Below are 12,596 nucleotides of genomic sequence, written 5' to 3'. Positions count from 1 at the left end.
AGACAAATTACAGTGTTTTCCACTGGAAAAACAAATAAAATAAATATTTAAAAATAATGTTGAGAAGTGGAATTGATAGTGTGGGCAGAGTGAACATAAAAGGAAATGAATTACTGTAGGTATTCATGATTGCAAAGCATCATTGATTTTTTTTTCATATACATGAGTTAATTTGATATCCATTAAAATAGAAAATTACAAAAATTCTATTTAATACCCCTTTTGTTACTTTGCAGATAACCAGTTTTGTGTTTTATGAGGTCTTCTGCAGTTGGCATCTTAGCAGTTGTTTTCTCCAAAAAGCAGTGGGTCTACATGTAAATGTAACAGCATTGGCTTCTCTTTTTATATTAATCTCTCTTTAATTTCTCTTTATACATACATTAATCATTCATTGAGGCCCTTATCTGATTTTGGAAATCTATTGATTAGAACACAATGCCTCCCTCCCCTTAGTAGTTCTCTCAGTAGAACCCACCTCATCTCTTTAGTGCACTTCTGCCTTGGCCACTTGCCCACACAGGCTGATAAACACAGTTTTCAAGACTACTACCTCCACCTCTTCACCTTCAACCAAGTGCTTTCCATAATCTCCTCTTTAATTTGCCCTACTAATCTAAGCAGACGAAAGAGATTACTATAGAACAGCAGTTAGACAGTGGGACAAGTTGACATTTAGCACTAATACCCAACAGAGGCCTGATTTTCCTGGGTATTACAAATGACAGGGATATGAATAGGTAGGGATAAATGAGGAGGCTACTGTCTGGTATTGCTGAGGGAAAGATGAATTTAATTCTTCCAACAAGAGACATGACTTCAGGTGTTTGATATTTTTGTTTAAATGTTATAGAGAGACAGATGGAGATCTATCTTACAGGGATGTGAAATGGACAGTAGCTGTTTAAATCTGTGCAATTTAAATCTTGGGAAGAAATTGAGAGAATACTAATGACAGCATATATTGGTGTGTGTGTGTGTGTGTGTGTGTGTTCTGATGTGAAATGGACAGTAGCTGTTTAAATCTGTGCAATTTAAATCTTGGGAAGAAATTGAGAGAATACTAATGACAGCATATATTGGTGTATGTGTGTGTGTGTGTGTGTGTGTGTGTGTGTGTGTGTTCTGAGATAAGATGCTAATTACTGATTCCTAATGTCTAATAATATATGTTAAGAAAATACTGCAAATAATTATGGCAAAAGGATATATTTTCAGTGTCAATTTCTACCTAATATATAAATGGCCAAAAACCCTTCTTGAGTCTAAAATTGGAGTTATGACTAAAAAGAGGTTCTAAAAGAAGGAGAGATGTTAAATCTGTAAATCTAACATGATTATGCCCAATAATATTTCTTCCAAATTAGTCCATAGCTACAATATTAGTCATTTAGTTGCATCTGAAAAATAAATTCTTACTCTTGACTCAGAGAAAAACTAAATTAACATCTGGGCTACATTTTCAAAAATAATCATGCAGATTTTACATGTAATATGTGCTTACCATTTTAATGTAGAACATTTGAAAAGATGTGTAACTAAAGGTCATTTTAAGGGGAAACATTTATGTTTCCAAGCCCATTTAGAAAAAGATTTGATATTGAAGATTTAACTGTCACCTATTTTATCTCAGTAAGTTTTTCTTTAGTATCCTTTTAAAATGCAGAATCATACTGCAGTGTTTTTGACCCATTTTATCCAGTGAATGAAAAGGTTGTCCTTACTTTTGGTTCAATTTAACAGAAAAACGGAATCTCAGGCCTGGGAGAGATTTCAGGAAGGAAACAAAAATCTCTTTTCACACACTGCTGAACAGAAAAGGAAATGTTATGGGTGTTAAGATTTGTCTTTTTCCCTGCCTTGAAGCCCCTTTTCTTTGAAACTGGAAGAACTTGGAATTCATTGTTCCCAGCACCAAACACTCTGATAAATAGTTTTTAGTCAGTTGGTCCAGTTCCTTGTTCTGTCTTCAGTCTGGGGCCAGTCCTAGCACTCTAGCTTCTAACAGATTGCTGAGATAAGGTCCCAGATTTGTACCTCCTAATGATGATTATATCCATGCCCCTAGACCTTTGTGACTGAGTCTGATTCTGCTCATCCAATCACCTCTTTAAACATAGAGTTATATTCTGAGGTAACGGAGGTGAAGACTTCAATAAATGAGTATGAAAGGAGATATAATTGGGAGAAAGAGACCAAGGTTATACATGTTTGTATATGTACATGCAAATATTGGTATTTAGTATTTATTTCCATTTTTGTTTATTATAAAATACATAATACCATGAAGAATCTTATTCAGTAGTTACTTTATGAAGAGGGTTTGATGTCCACGACCATGAGGACACATATAGTTTTAGGCATATTCAGAGACTAAACACTTTGAGAATGTTACTTAACCTCTCAAAGCCTCAAGTTTCATTATTTCAGAAGCTGAAAATAATAATTATGAAGTGCTGGTTCTTCCATGAGAATTTTTTTTTTTTCGTTCTCATAAAGATGAGCTTCTCATTTGAAAGTTGCTTATTATTGGGGACACATTTGACTGGAAATAGAATCCAAAATGACTCAACTTATATTTGGGTGATAAAATAAAGAGTTGTATGTATCCAACTGTATTTTAGAATTTCATTTTGTAACAGACTAGGTGTGAATTCTGCTTAGGAGGACTCTGTGGTGCTTGGGAAATCTATAAATGAGGGAGGGAATAAAGAACAGAAAAATTACTTTGCAAATATTTGGAAGAGAAACTAAAAGTAATGCCTATTTGGGGATAATAATTGGAAAATCACTCCTCAGGGTTGAGAGGATTATACAAGGTAGTGATTATTTACCGCCATTGCACTGTCTTTCCTGTTGGTTTGGTGGTAGAACCCCTATAACAGAGTTTCACTTCACACTGAACAAAATCCAGAAATGGAAGTGCTTTAGTCTTCACAGTTAATCTCCAACCCGTCTCCACAGACCCACTTCTCTGGCACTCTGCTTTTCCTCATTAGTATTTATTCTTTCACCTCCTGCACCTCCTGTTTTTCCATCTCCATTTTTTGATGGTGTTCTGTCTTATAAAAATCCTCCACCTCTAGCCATGATTTAAATTTCACTTTTTCCTCCATTGTTCTCTTGAACTATCTAATTTTGGTTTTAGTATTACTTCTATTTTTATGTATGTTTGTCTTTTTCTGGGGGAAATTGAGTATACTTAGTGGAGAATGCATATTGCTACATTTTTTTCAGTTTTATGTTTACTGATATGATTGTTTAATTATCCATAGAAATACAGTTATTGAAATATACTTACTAAGATGACAATTTACAGTTAAATGCATAGAAATGTAATTTTTGGGTCAAGTACACCACTACATATTTCTTTTTTAAATAAAAAATAAACAAATTATATTTTGGAATAAGAAAACAAGATGTATATAAAAATGCTATCGAGAAGAGCTACATTTGAAATGGGAAATTTTCCTGTCTTCTGATTCTTGGTGCTGATTCTGATTTTTAATTTTATTGATTTAATGATCATGAATATGGAAAAAATACTTCAGTCAATAAGTGCCTGTTCATTGGGTGACAAGAAATTATTTACTTTGATTTTTGTGTAATTACATCCTTCTTTCTACTCTCAGAATTACTTCATTATTTTAATTAACTTTAGACATTAATTGTTTGAACTATAAAGATTATACTGTTCCTACCATTAGACATTAACTTAGTGTACATTTTAATAAAAGTGAAAAAATTTAATTATTCACAGGAAACTATAGCATGAACTGAAGGAAAGAATTGTTCTTAGATTTAGGAAATAAAGACATCATATCAGTATCATCAATAATAATAGTGAAAACCAAAACAATTTAGGGACAACCATCTGGTAGCTGAATGATTAGAAAGGAAAGAAATTGAAAATTCAATTAGTATGATGCCCCCAAAGAATAGGAATTCTACATTATGTGTAGGAGCCACAAAGAGAATTATTCTTGTGGGAAACCATGAGTCAGGTTATAGAATAAGGACCTCTGGGAAGACGCAAGTTAAATTAAGCATCAGAAACTTTGTATTTCTCACTGAATCAGTAAGCTGATGGGAATTGCTCAAACTGGAGGGAAACTAATGTTTGGAATTGAAACCCAAGTAAGAACTTGTTTGAAGCCCAAATGAGTCAACTGTCAAATGTATTTAATAGCTGGAAGTCTTACCTCTAACTGACTTGTTTGTATTTGGTTTATAAAATGTGATTATATGGCAAAGAGTACCATGGAAGAATAAAAACTTCATGATGAAATGAATAAATATTTATTATAAAACAATATTTATAATATAAAAATTGGAGAGCCTGTTTAGTTTGCAACAATAGGATACTGGTTAAATGACACTGATTAAAGCAAAACTGTATTGTCATAAAAGTTCTGTTACATAGTCTTACATTTATTGACAATAGACTATAATTGGTATATTTGGGAGCAAGTCATGGCTGATTCTATGTTTACTATACAGTGTATTTTTTAAGAATGTTTTGGTGCATCGAGAAAGAACTAATAGGATGTATATCCAAATTTTGGATAGAATTATATTGGATGTTAAGATAACATGTATTCTTTATTTTCTCTTTTGTATTTTTTCTTCTTATTTTATTCAGAACTAAAAATACACACAGACATAGAACTAAAATGCCTAATCCCACCTGAAATAGCAGATTCGCCAAACAGTTATAGAGGTAAACTTGCATTTTGGTGGTATTAATTATAAAGAAATGTATCTTAGGAAAATGCAGACCAATAAGATATATGGTTATTAAATCTCCCATTTTTATGGGCCATGTGCAGAAAGATGCTGCTCTAAGGAAGCCATCTTCTTGGTGGCACACATATGAAACATGGATTCTTTTTGGACTTCCTCTTTGGCAATATTAACTAACCACTCAGAAATACTGCCACTTCTTAAAGGAAGTAGTGTGGGATACATTTCAACTCACATCCATCTCTAGTCAGTCACATTATGTCATCTCTAACACATGACATACAGTGATGTTTTGGGAAAACTAAGCAAAGGACCTAGGGAGAGGAAGGTATTCTGGCATTTCTACTAACTTCTTTGGTGGCCCTGTGCCTCTTCACATCATGTTCCAGAGTATGTGGGGCTTCTAGGAGTTTCTGAGCCAAGATCTGCAGGTGGGATTGTGGTTCTTGGATATCACCAGCATGTGTCATATGGGTTGAGAGCTCCAAAATTCAGAGGCTGACATGGAGAAGACTTTTGGGTCCAGAACCAGAAACTGAACAAGCTAATATAAGCTCTACATCTGTATCTGGATCACTTGAGAAGTCATCAGAACAAAGGAATGACCCTGGGCTTTTGCTGACATATTTCAAACCTTTCAAATTGACTCTTTGAAGTGTACATCAACATTAACCCTTTGAGTTTGGTGCCTTGTCCTAGCTTCCATTTTCCCCAAACTGCAACATGGTGTCCCAGAGCACCAGACTTGAATGAAGGAAGAATTCATGATCACAGGTATGGCAACATTTGTTGCTTTTCCAGTCAAAGCAAAAACAAGCTGATTTTCATCAGAATCAAGCTCCTTGGCATCCCTATTCAATAACTTTACAAAACTCTCTTATTATTTGACCCATGGTGTTAAAAAACTTCAAAGGTTTATCTTTTCCTAGAATGACTTAGACAACTTCCTTGCTTTTGGAGACAACCCACAGGAGGGTGCAGGGCCCATTCCCACCCACTCCCATTTTTGTCCAATGTTCTGCCTGCTTTAGGAACTGCTGCTTTGCTCAATTCAGCCACAGTCATAGAGATAGCTTCTCCTTTCTCATGCTGTTGGCCTACATGGTGTCCAGGCAAGTTTTAAAGTTCTTAAAATCTAGTTTCAGCTGCTCTAACTCTTGCTCTTTTCTTTTCAGACTTTTTTCTCCAATATTTAATTTCTGGAAGCTTTCCAGGAACCTCTCATTTAGTATTCTGAGTGAGAAATCCCATATTTGCATCACTTCATTTGTCAGCAGTTTCAGGTCCCTCTGTCTGACTTTAACAAATTCTTCTTAAGTTCCCATGTGCCAGCAGTCCTCAGAGGCTCCTGCTTTAGGCACGGCTGCTGTGCCCTCTGGTATACCTGCCTACACAACAGTGCATGCTCTGGACACAATAATACACTTCAAGGAGTGTGGGAAGACATCCACACCAAGTCAGAGGGGTTGTCAGGAGGTCCAGACATCAGAGGGTTTACCCTGCATTCTTCACCCAGTGTTGTTTGGATTCAGAGAGGTCCTCCTTCTGTCCTTCTGGCTTAGCTGGGGTTATAAACATAACTCACCGACAATGGCCTTAAGTTCTGGCGACCAAAAGACAGAGCCTATGCTGTGTGTACAAGACCACATCCACACACTTCTTCATATTTTAAAATTCTTAATGTATGATCTTTGATCAGTGAAACCTCATTCTATAATACCTTTCCTATCTAGCTCCAAGGTCAAAACCATTCCCATTACCCTAGAATCAATTACTTAACTTACAAGAACAAGCAAATGCTAAGAAATGGTGCTCTGAGAGCCAATATGTGGGCTTGGTCTGTTGGATTTCTTTTTCTTTTGACATGTTTTCTATCTTTTGGAGAGTAAGGCAGTCAGAAAATAGCTACATCTGTGCCTGACTTTAGGCTGACATGGTCAACTCCCAATTATCCTTTAAGTATCTCATTATCATGAAAAGTACTCAATTTCAAAATATATTGTTTTGCCAGGTCTCCTATAGGAAACATTTAGGATCAGTAGAGAGCTTACATTAAAGACACATTCCATGGTAGGAGAGTCAGATTTTAAGTAAATACACTAGCAACTTACCTTTTCTTTTTTCTTTATCTTCCTTCCTACCAAGATGTTATTCTCTCCTATCCCCTGAAAATATCCTTCTTGGGAGATATTCTATTACTATCTGATATTTTGGCATATTTTCTATTCTGACTCCCGTATTCCATACCCAGTATTGCTTCAGTTTCCCCATGTGTTGGGTCAGGGTCTGGAAACCCTATGACTCCTTAGCTTGGAAAACAACATAAATTGAGGCAAATTGTACTGACCAGTTCTTGAAGATTCCTTTCAAACATGCTTGTCCTCTAACACACTATAAAACAAAGAATAGAAGCACTCATAATGTATTCATATTCATGTATATTATAAATGATATAATTAGCACAACTTGGAAACAATTCACATATTTATAAGTTTATTTGAATTTCAGAGTGATCTTGGATCCAAAGCCTCTTGAGAATATCAATTACTTTGAACCTTCTTTACTTTTCAAAAATTTCCCAGCTAGACATTTTATAATCAGAATTGCTCCTAGTATCCAAAGCAGTATTGTTGGAAACTTATAAGTCCTGTTGGAATTAAGCTGGAATCTTCTGATTTAGGAAATTACAAATATGATTGAAGCCTCAATCCTGGGAAAAATTGAACTAAGTAAATTAATTCCCCAAATCCTAATACTTTATGCAACCTCATGTTTTCAGAATAACCTTGCTTTCTATCATGCTATTGTTATTCTACAAAATCATATTTTGAATATTGATTTATCCTGGGTCTAGAGATATACAATTAGAATTGCCTGTGATATGTCAGTTAAACTTTTCTTTTAAAAGCATATTTATTTCACTGTAGCTTAGAATCTTTCAGGAGAATTGCCTTGGTGTGATTATGTATAGTTGAATAAGTGGAATAACTTGATACAGAAGCATATCCATGTGAGTCAGGAAGGAAATAGCTAAGTTGCTGCTTTGTGGAAGCAGAAGCCCAGATATCTCAGTGACAGAGAATGGATCAGTGTCTCCTTTTATGGCAATTATACAAAGAAACAGTGTGGTCCTGAGCATGAATTCTAAGTCTGTAAATGAGATCCAATACTTCCCTCCCTTCTTGTTACTTAGGACATTTTAACAAATCAAAAAATAATATTAATGATACAATCATTTCTCTAACTAGTATTAACATAAAGCAATAATAAATTTAATGTTACCAAATGTAGGCTTCTATGATCAAAGAAGGTTTGCCAGGTGCTCACTCTGGTTAATAACATTTCTAAGGCAGGACTTCTCACCATCTTTAACGGTAATGTGCAGTGTGTTTTTCTAGAAAAGTATAGAATATGCAGCTGTCCTGAATACATTTGATTAGGGGCCATTTCATTTTAAACCATTCACTATAATCTTCATGAACTGGAGTTCTTGAGGTCAAGGCATGGCAGAACTAAGTACGTTGGAGTCTTTTCAATGTAAGATTCTGTATTTTACTTGGGACCGATTCATTGCTTTAAATTTAAACCACCAAGAGCACTGTCCTGTATGAGAGGTAAAATTTTCTATTAAAATTTGAGGAAGTGGTGATCTAAATCATTGTCAGCTTAGGTTATTATCGGATTTGTTGAATTCAAATTTTGGCTGTCTTACTGACTTGTCACTTATATCTAAGCCTCAATTTCTTCATCTGTGGTATAGAAATAAAAATTGCATTTAAAATTGCAATCAGAGAGCTAGTTTAGATATTTCTTGTCTTTACTTGAATGCTTAATACATTTGATGTTCAGAATTTTGACTAGACGAAAGAAATTATAAGTGTCTATGTGCAGTACTTAAAAAGAATAACAGAATAATATCCAGTGTAGGTCTCTCCTTTTAAAACCTCTAGGGAAATGCAAAACAGTGAAAATATCTGTTCTTACTGAGTTTAGTCAGTGAAATGTTTCAGAGGAGACACCTTGGCCCTGAACTTGCTTTTTGTGTCATAACCCTTCATAAGTATTGTTTTCTATCACTACTTAATGGTTATAAAAATTAATAATACTTGATATTACTAAGATGATCTGGGGTTCACACATGTGTAGATTAAATGATAATATCTTTACACAGTTCTGCCAGAATTTGTCCTGCTGTTAATTCTTAAGTGCCAATGCAATATAGCAAGGTGCACAAAACAGATAAACCCAGTCAATACAATAGCAATGTTTTTTCTGTCTGAGCAGTCTTCATTCTGTAGCTCCATAAAATAATCAGATTCTGGATTTACATTCCATCAAGGGTGTAATATGTAGACATGCTCTTATGCCTTCATGGAAGTGTTTTTTTTTTTTCTTTACAAGTTATGTTTGTTATCAGCCGAATACATTACACGAATGAGTCAGCTATAGATGAGTAGAGATGTTTTCAACTTTTTAAAGTGCTTGAGGAGACTTGAGAAATAATATATACATTTACTGTAGAGTGCTTCAACACTGATTTCCTAATATGCTGGTGATGTATGGACTTTAGAAAATCAGTACAGTATTGTTAATTAATTCAAAATGTACTTAAAGGAAATTTGTGATTTGGAAATCAGAATTCTTTGCATATGCGATTACTAGGACTGTGGAGGTTTAAAAAAGGAATTTCTAAAATATGTGTGACTATTATTTCAGCATTAAAAGTACCAGCTTTTGGGGGCTGGGGATGTGGCTCAGTAGTAGAGATCTTGCCCAATGTGCAGGAGGCTCTGGGTTCAATCCACAGCATTGCTCCTTCACCCAACCCCCACCAAAAAAAGACAGAAAAAATTACCAGCATTTGAGTGTAATAGGTTTATGTGTATTTTAATGCTCTCATATTATAACTAAAATTTAATTTGAAAATAAAATTTGATAAAGTAAAAGCCTACGCTTAATCACTTAGGAGTTTTGTATCCAGGATAAGGTAGTCTTGGTATGTACTCCATGCCTGTTTTATAAGTGATTGATTCTCCTGTTAATGGTCTCCTTCTTGGTTACCTCTTACATTTGTTGTAAAGCACATGAACATGCTTCAGGAAGTATGAAATGTATTAGAATGCAATGTTTTTGCAGTATTTTTACTAGTTATAATATTCTTTGTATTAAAATCCTAAAAGGCTACAATTACCCGGGGAAAAATATTGTGAAATTACATGTACCTGTTTATTTTACTGAAAAGATTCCAGTTATGATAGAGAAAATACAAAATATATTTCCTTTGTTCATGGGGTAAGAATATGCATACCATCTATCTGAAGGTTCAGATTTTCATGTTCTGGAAATGTTGTACCATGTCACATATAATAGGGAAAAACTCCCAGGCCAATATGGTAAAAGAACTTTTGCCTCTCATAGGAAAATACTGAAGTAGGAAGAGGGAACCTTTGTTAAAAGTATTATGCATTAGAAAAGAAAACACTATACAAAGAACAGGTAATCGGTACAAAGTCTGCCTGATTTCACAGGAAGAATCAAATCAAAGCAGTGTTTTCTTCACAAACGAAAGATATAATAAGAAGAAATGATCTCAATTAATTAATTTTAATAGTACTGAACAAAAGCAGAAGAATTATGTTTCCAGAAATTGTCTTATGGGCGATAGGCCATTTCATTGTCATAAAAATCCTTTATTTAGCCCTCTTCACAAATAAGCTCACAGCGGGAAAAAGGACACTAGTTAGAGTAATTTGGGCGATAAGTAAACAGAAGGAATGGCTAGGAGCATAGTGTCATCTGGCACAGAGCTTATTTCCTGAATCCTGTGGATCTGGTTAAAACCCAACAGAGATGCCAATATGCTTCTCCTCAGTAAATGCTACCAGTCTTCACACCATCAGGCCCACTGTGGCTTTTGTATGGTATTTTATCCAAGCAGTCCTTCTGGTAGCTGCACAGTGCCTGCAATGACCTGAGTCAGTCATGCAAGGAGACTTTCTTATGCTTACACCAATGTTTTCTTCCAGTGTCCATTTTCTGCTGCTTATGTTGTTCAATGATATAAGCGGAGTGATGGAGGAGGCACTTTACCCTCTTCTTAGATAAGATCTTGAGCAGCAGAGAGTGGTTTAAACTGCAAGACTGAAAATACTCAGGCTAGGTTTCTTTGCAAGGTTGCTGTAATGTGTGCACCTGGGATACATGTCTCTTCAGAAGGGTGGGAAGAAGTGAGTTCTATTGATTCTGAAGTGGGAACAATCAAGGCCCGCCGAGCAGGTGCCGGTAAGTGAGTTTGCGGGGTAGTAATCCTGCTTCATTTTTTTTTACAGTTGTACCCAAATCTATACTTAAGACTCCCACCATTTCTGTTTTTCCATTCTAAACATTCCCATTCTTTGTGCCAAGTGTAAAGTGATTTTGTTTTATTAATAGAGCAGAGTTTCAAGTTACCAGCTTTGTCTTTAATATGTTTCTCCACAATGAGATTATAGAGTTTATAATATAGCCCTGAAGATTGTAAAATGATTTATATTCTCCTGTAATAGCTAAGTCAAGAAAGATTTAAGAAAAAAATAATAAGTTCCTTAATCATGCATGGATTTTATTTTGTAGTGAGTATGTTCCTTGCCAAACTATCTCATGCTAAGACAAAGAATGAAAACCTTATGACACATTGAAGTCTTTTTTATGGAAATCAATTAAAAAATAGAAAGTTTGTGTCAGTTTTTCAAAATAAGGGATCCTAGATTCCTGTGAAAGAACTGAAACTTCACAAACATAAAATTGACCTAGACTACAGTGCCACAAGGTCAAATGGCAAGCTCAAAATTGCAGTTGATGTGAGGTTTTATGTGTTCTCTCCCATGGGAAATCAGTCTGCTGGTCTTGGAGTGGCTGTGGAGCCACAGCCAAGTGACTGTAGGCACACAGTCCAGATGGGCACGTGTGGCCCAAGATGGAAAGGGTTGTTTTAAATAAGAAATATTTCAAGTAAGTAAATTTTGTTAACAAAAGTTTCTGAACTGATAAAAGGGAAATAGAAGGATTTTCTCCTACTCCTATGTTGATGATGGCTTCAGTGAAAGACATTGGTTCCTCTGCATGAAATCTCATAGTACGTGGTATCTAGAAATGATTGAAACAATGGTTTAGGATAAGACCAACGATCGATTCTTCTAATATTGATTCTTTTTGTTATTTTGAAAACTGTGAATACCATTTCAGAGACCCTGCTTGGTTTATTAGGAATTTTCTGTTAGAAAGGTAATTTGTTACCACTTAATACATTTCCTTATGTCAAGACACTTTAGGGAACACAGGTAATTATAACAAATTAGTGTAAACTTATGAGATGTAATGGAGAATAAACATTAGATTAATAGCACTCGAACTAATTTTATAACTTAAAATTGGCCTATGCCAGGTGATAAATAAGAAAAAAAATACAGGAGAAAACAAATATGAAAGTTTCTGAAAGCTCAGGCATAATAACCATATACAATGTTTGAAATGTTCTAATTCAGTTGCCTTCAGCCTGCATAGGCTTTTAAGATCCATGGATTCTTAAATGACAATCAAAGAAAATTATGTGGTAGCAGTTTCAACTAGGGGAGCAGAATAAGGAGGTTTTAGAAAGTTTGACTCTCTTTCCTTTCATTCTCTTCTGTACATACTGGTTCAGGGGGCTTATTTCTAGACTGTGCCATTTGTGTGTCTTCTATGACAGTGTACTATAATGGAAGAAATTTCAGTTTGGCAGGTATGAGACCTCAGCCCCATTATCTGCTCTGGAAGATACTCATTAACTCCAAATGTGGAAGATAGAAGGAGATGATTGTAGGCCCCTCCTGAAC

At 35.0% G+C, this 12,596-nt stretch overlaps 1 protein-coding gene and 1 pseudogene across 1 annotated transcript in view; one reads left to right on the top strand and one right to left on the bottom strand.

Annotated features, from left to right (window-relative positions):
- Rims1 (regulating synaptic membrane exocytosis 1) overlaps positions 1-12,596 on the top strand; it is a 449,118-nt gene that overhangs the window by 255,201 nt on the left and 181,321 nt on the right.
- LOC124988441 (heat shock factor 2-binding protein-like) lies at positions 5,058-7,117 on the bottom strand (annotated as a pseudogene).

The sequence above is a fragment of the Sciurus carolinensis genome, chromosome 7 (assembly GCF_902686445.1).
Source record: "Sciurus carolinensis chromosome 7, mSciCar1.2, whole genome shotgun sequence".
NCBI classification, from domain to species: Eukaryota; Metazoa; Chordata; class Mammalia; order Rodentia; family Sciuridae; genus Sciurus; species Sciurus carolinensis.
Note: the sequence above shows the minus strand (reverse complement) of the source record. Positions and strands in the feature narration are given on the sequence as shown.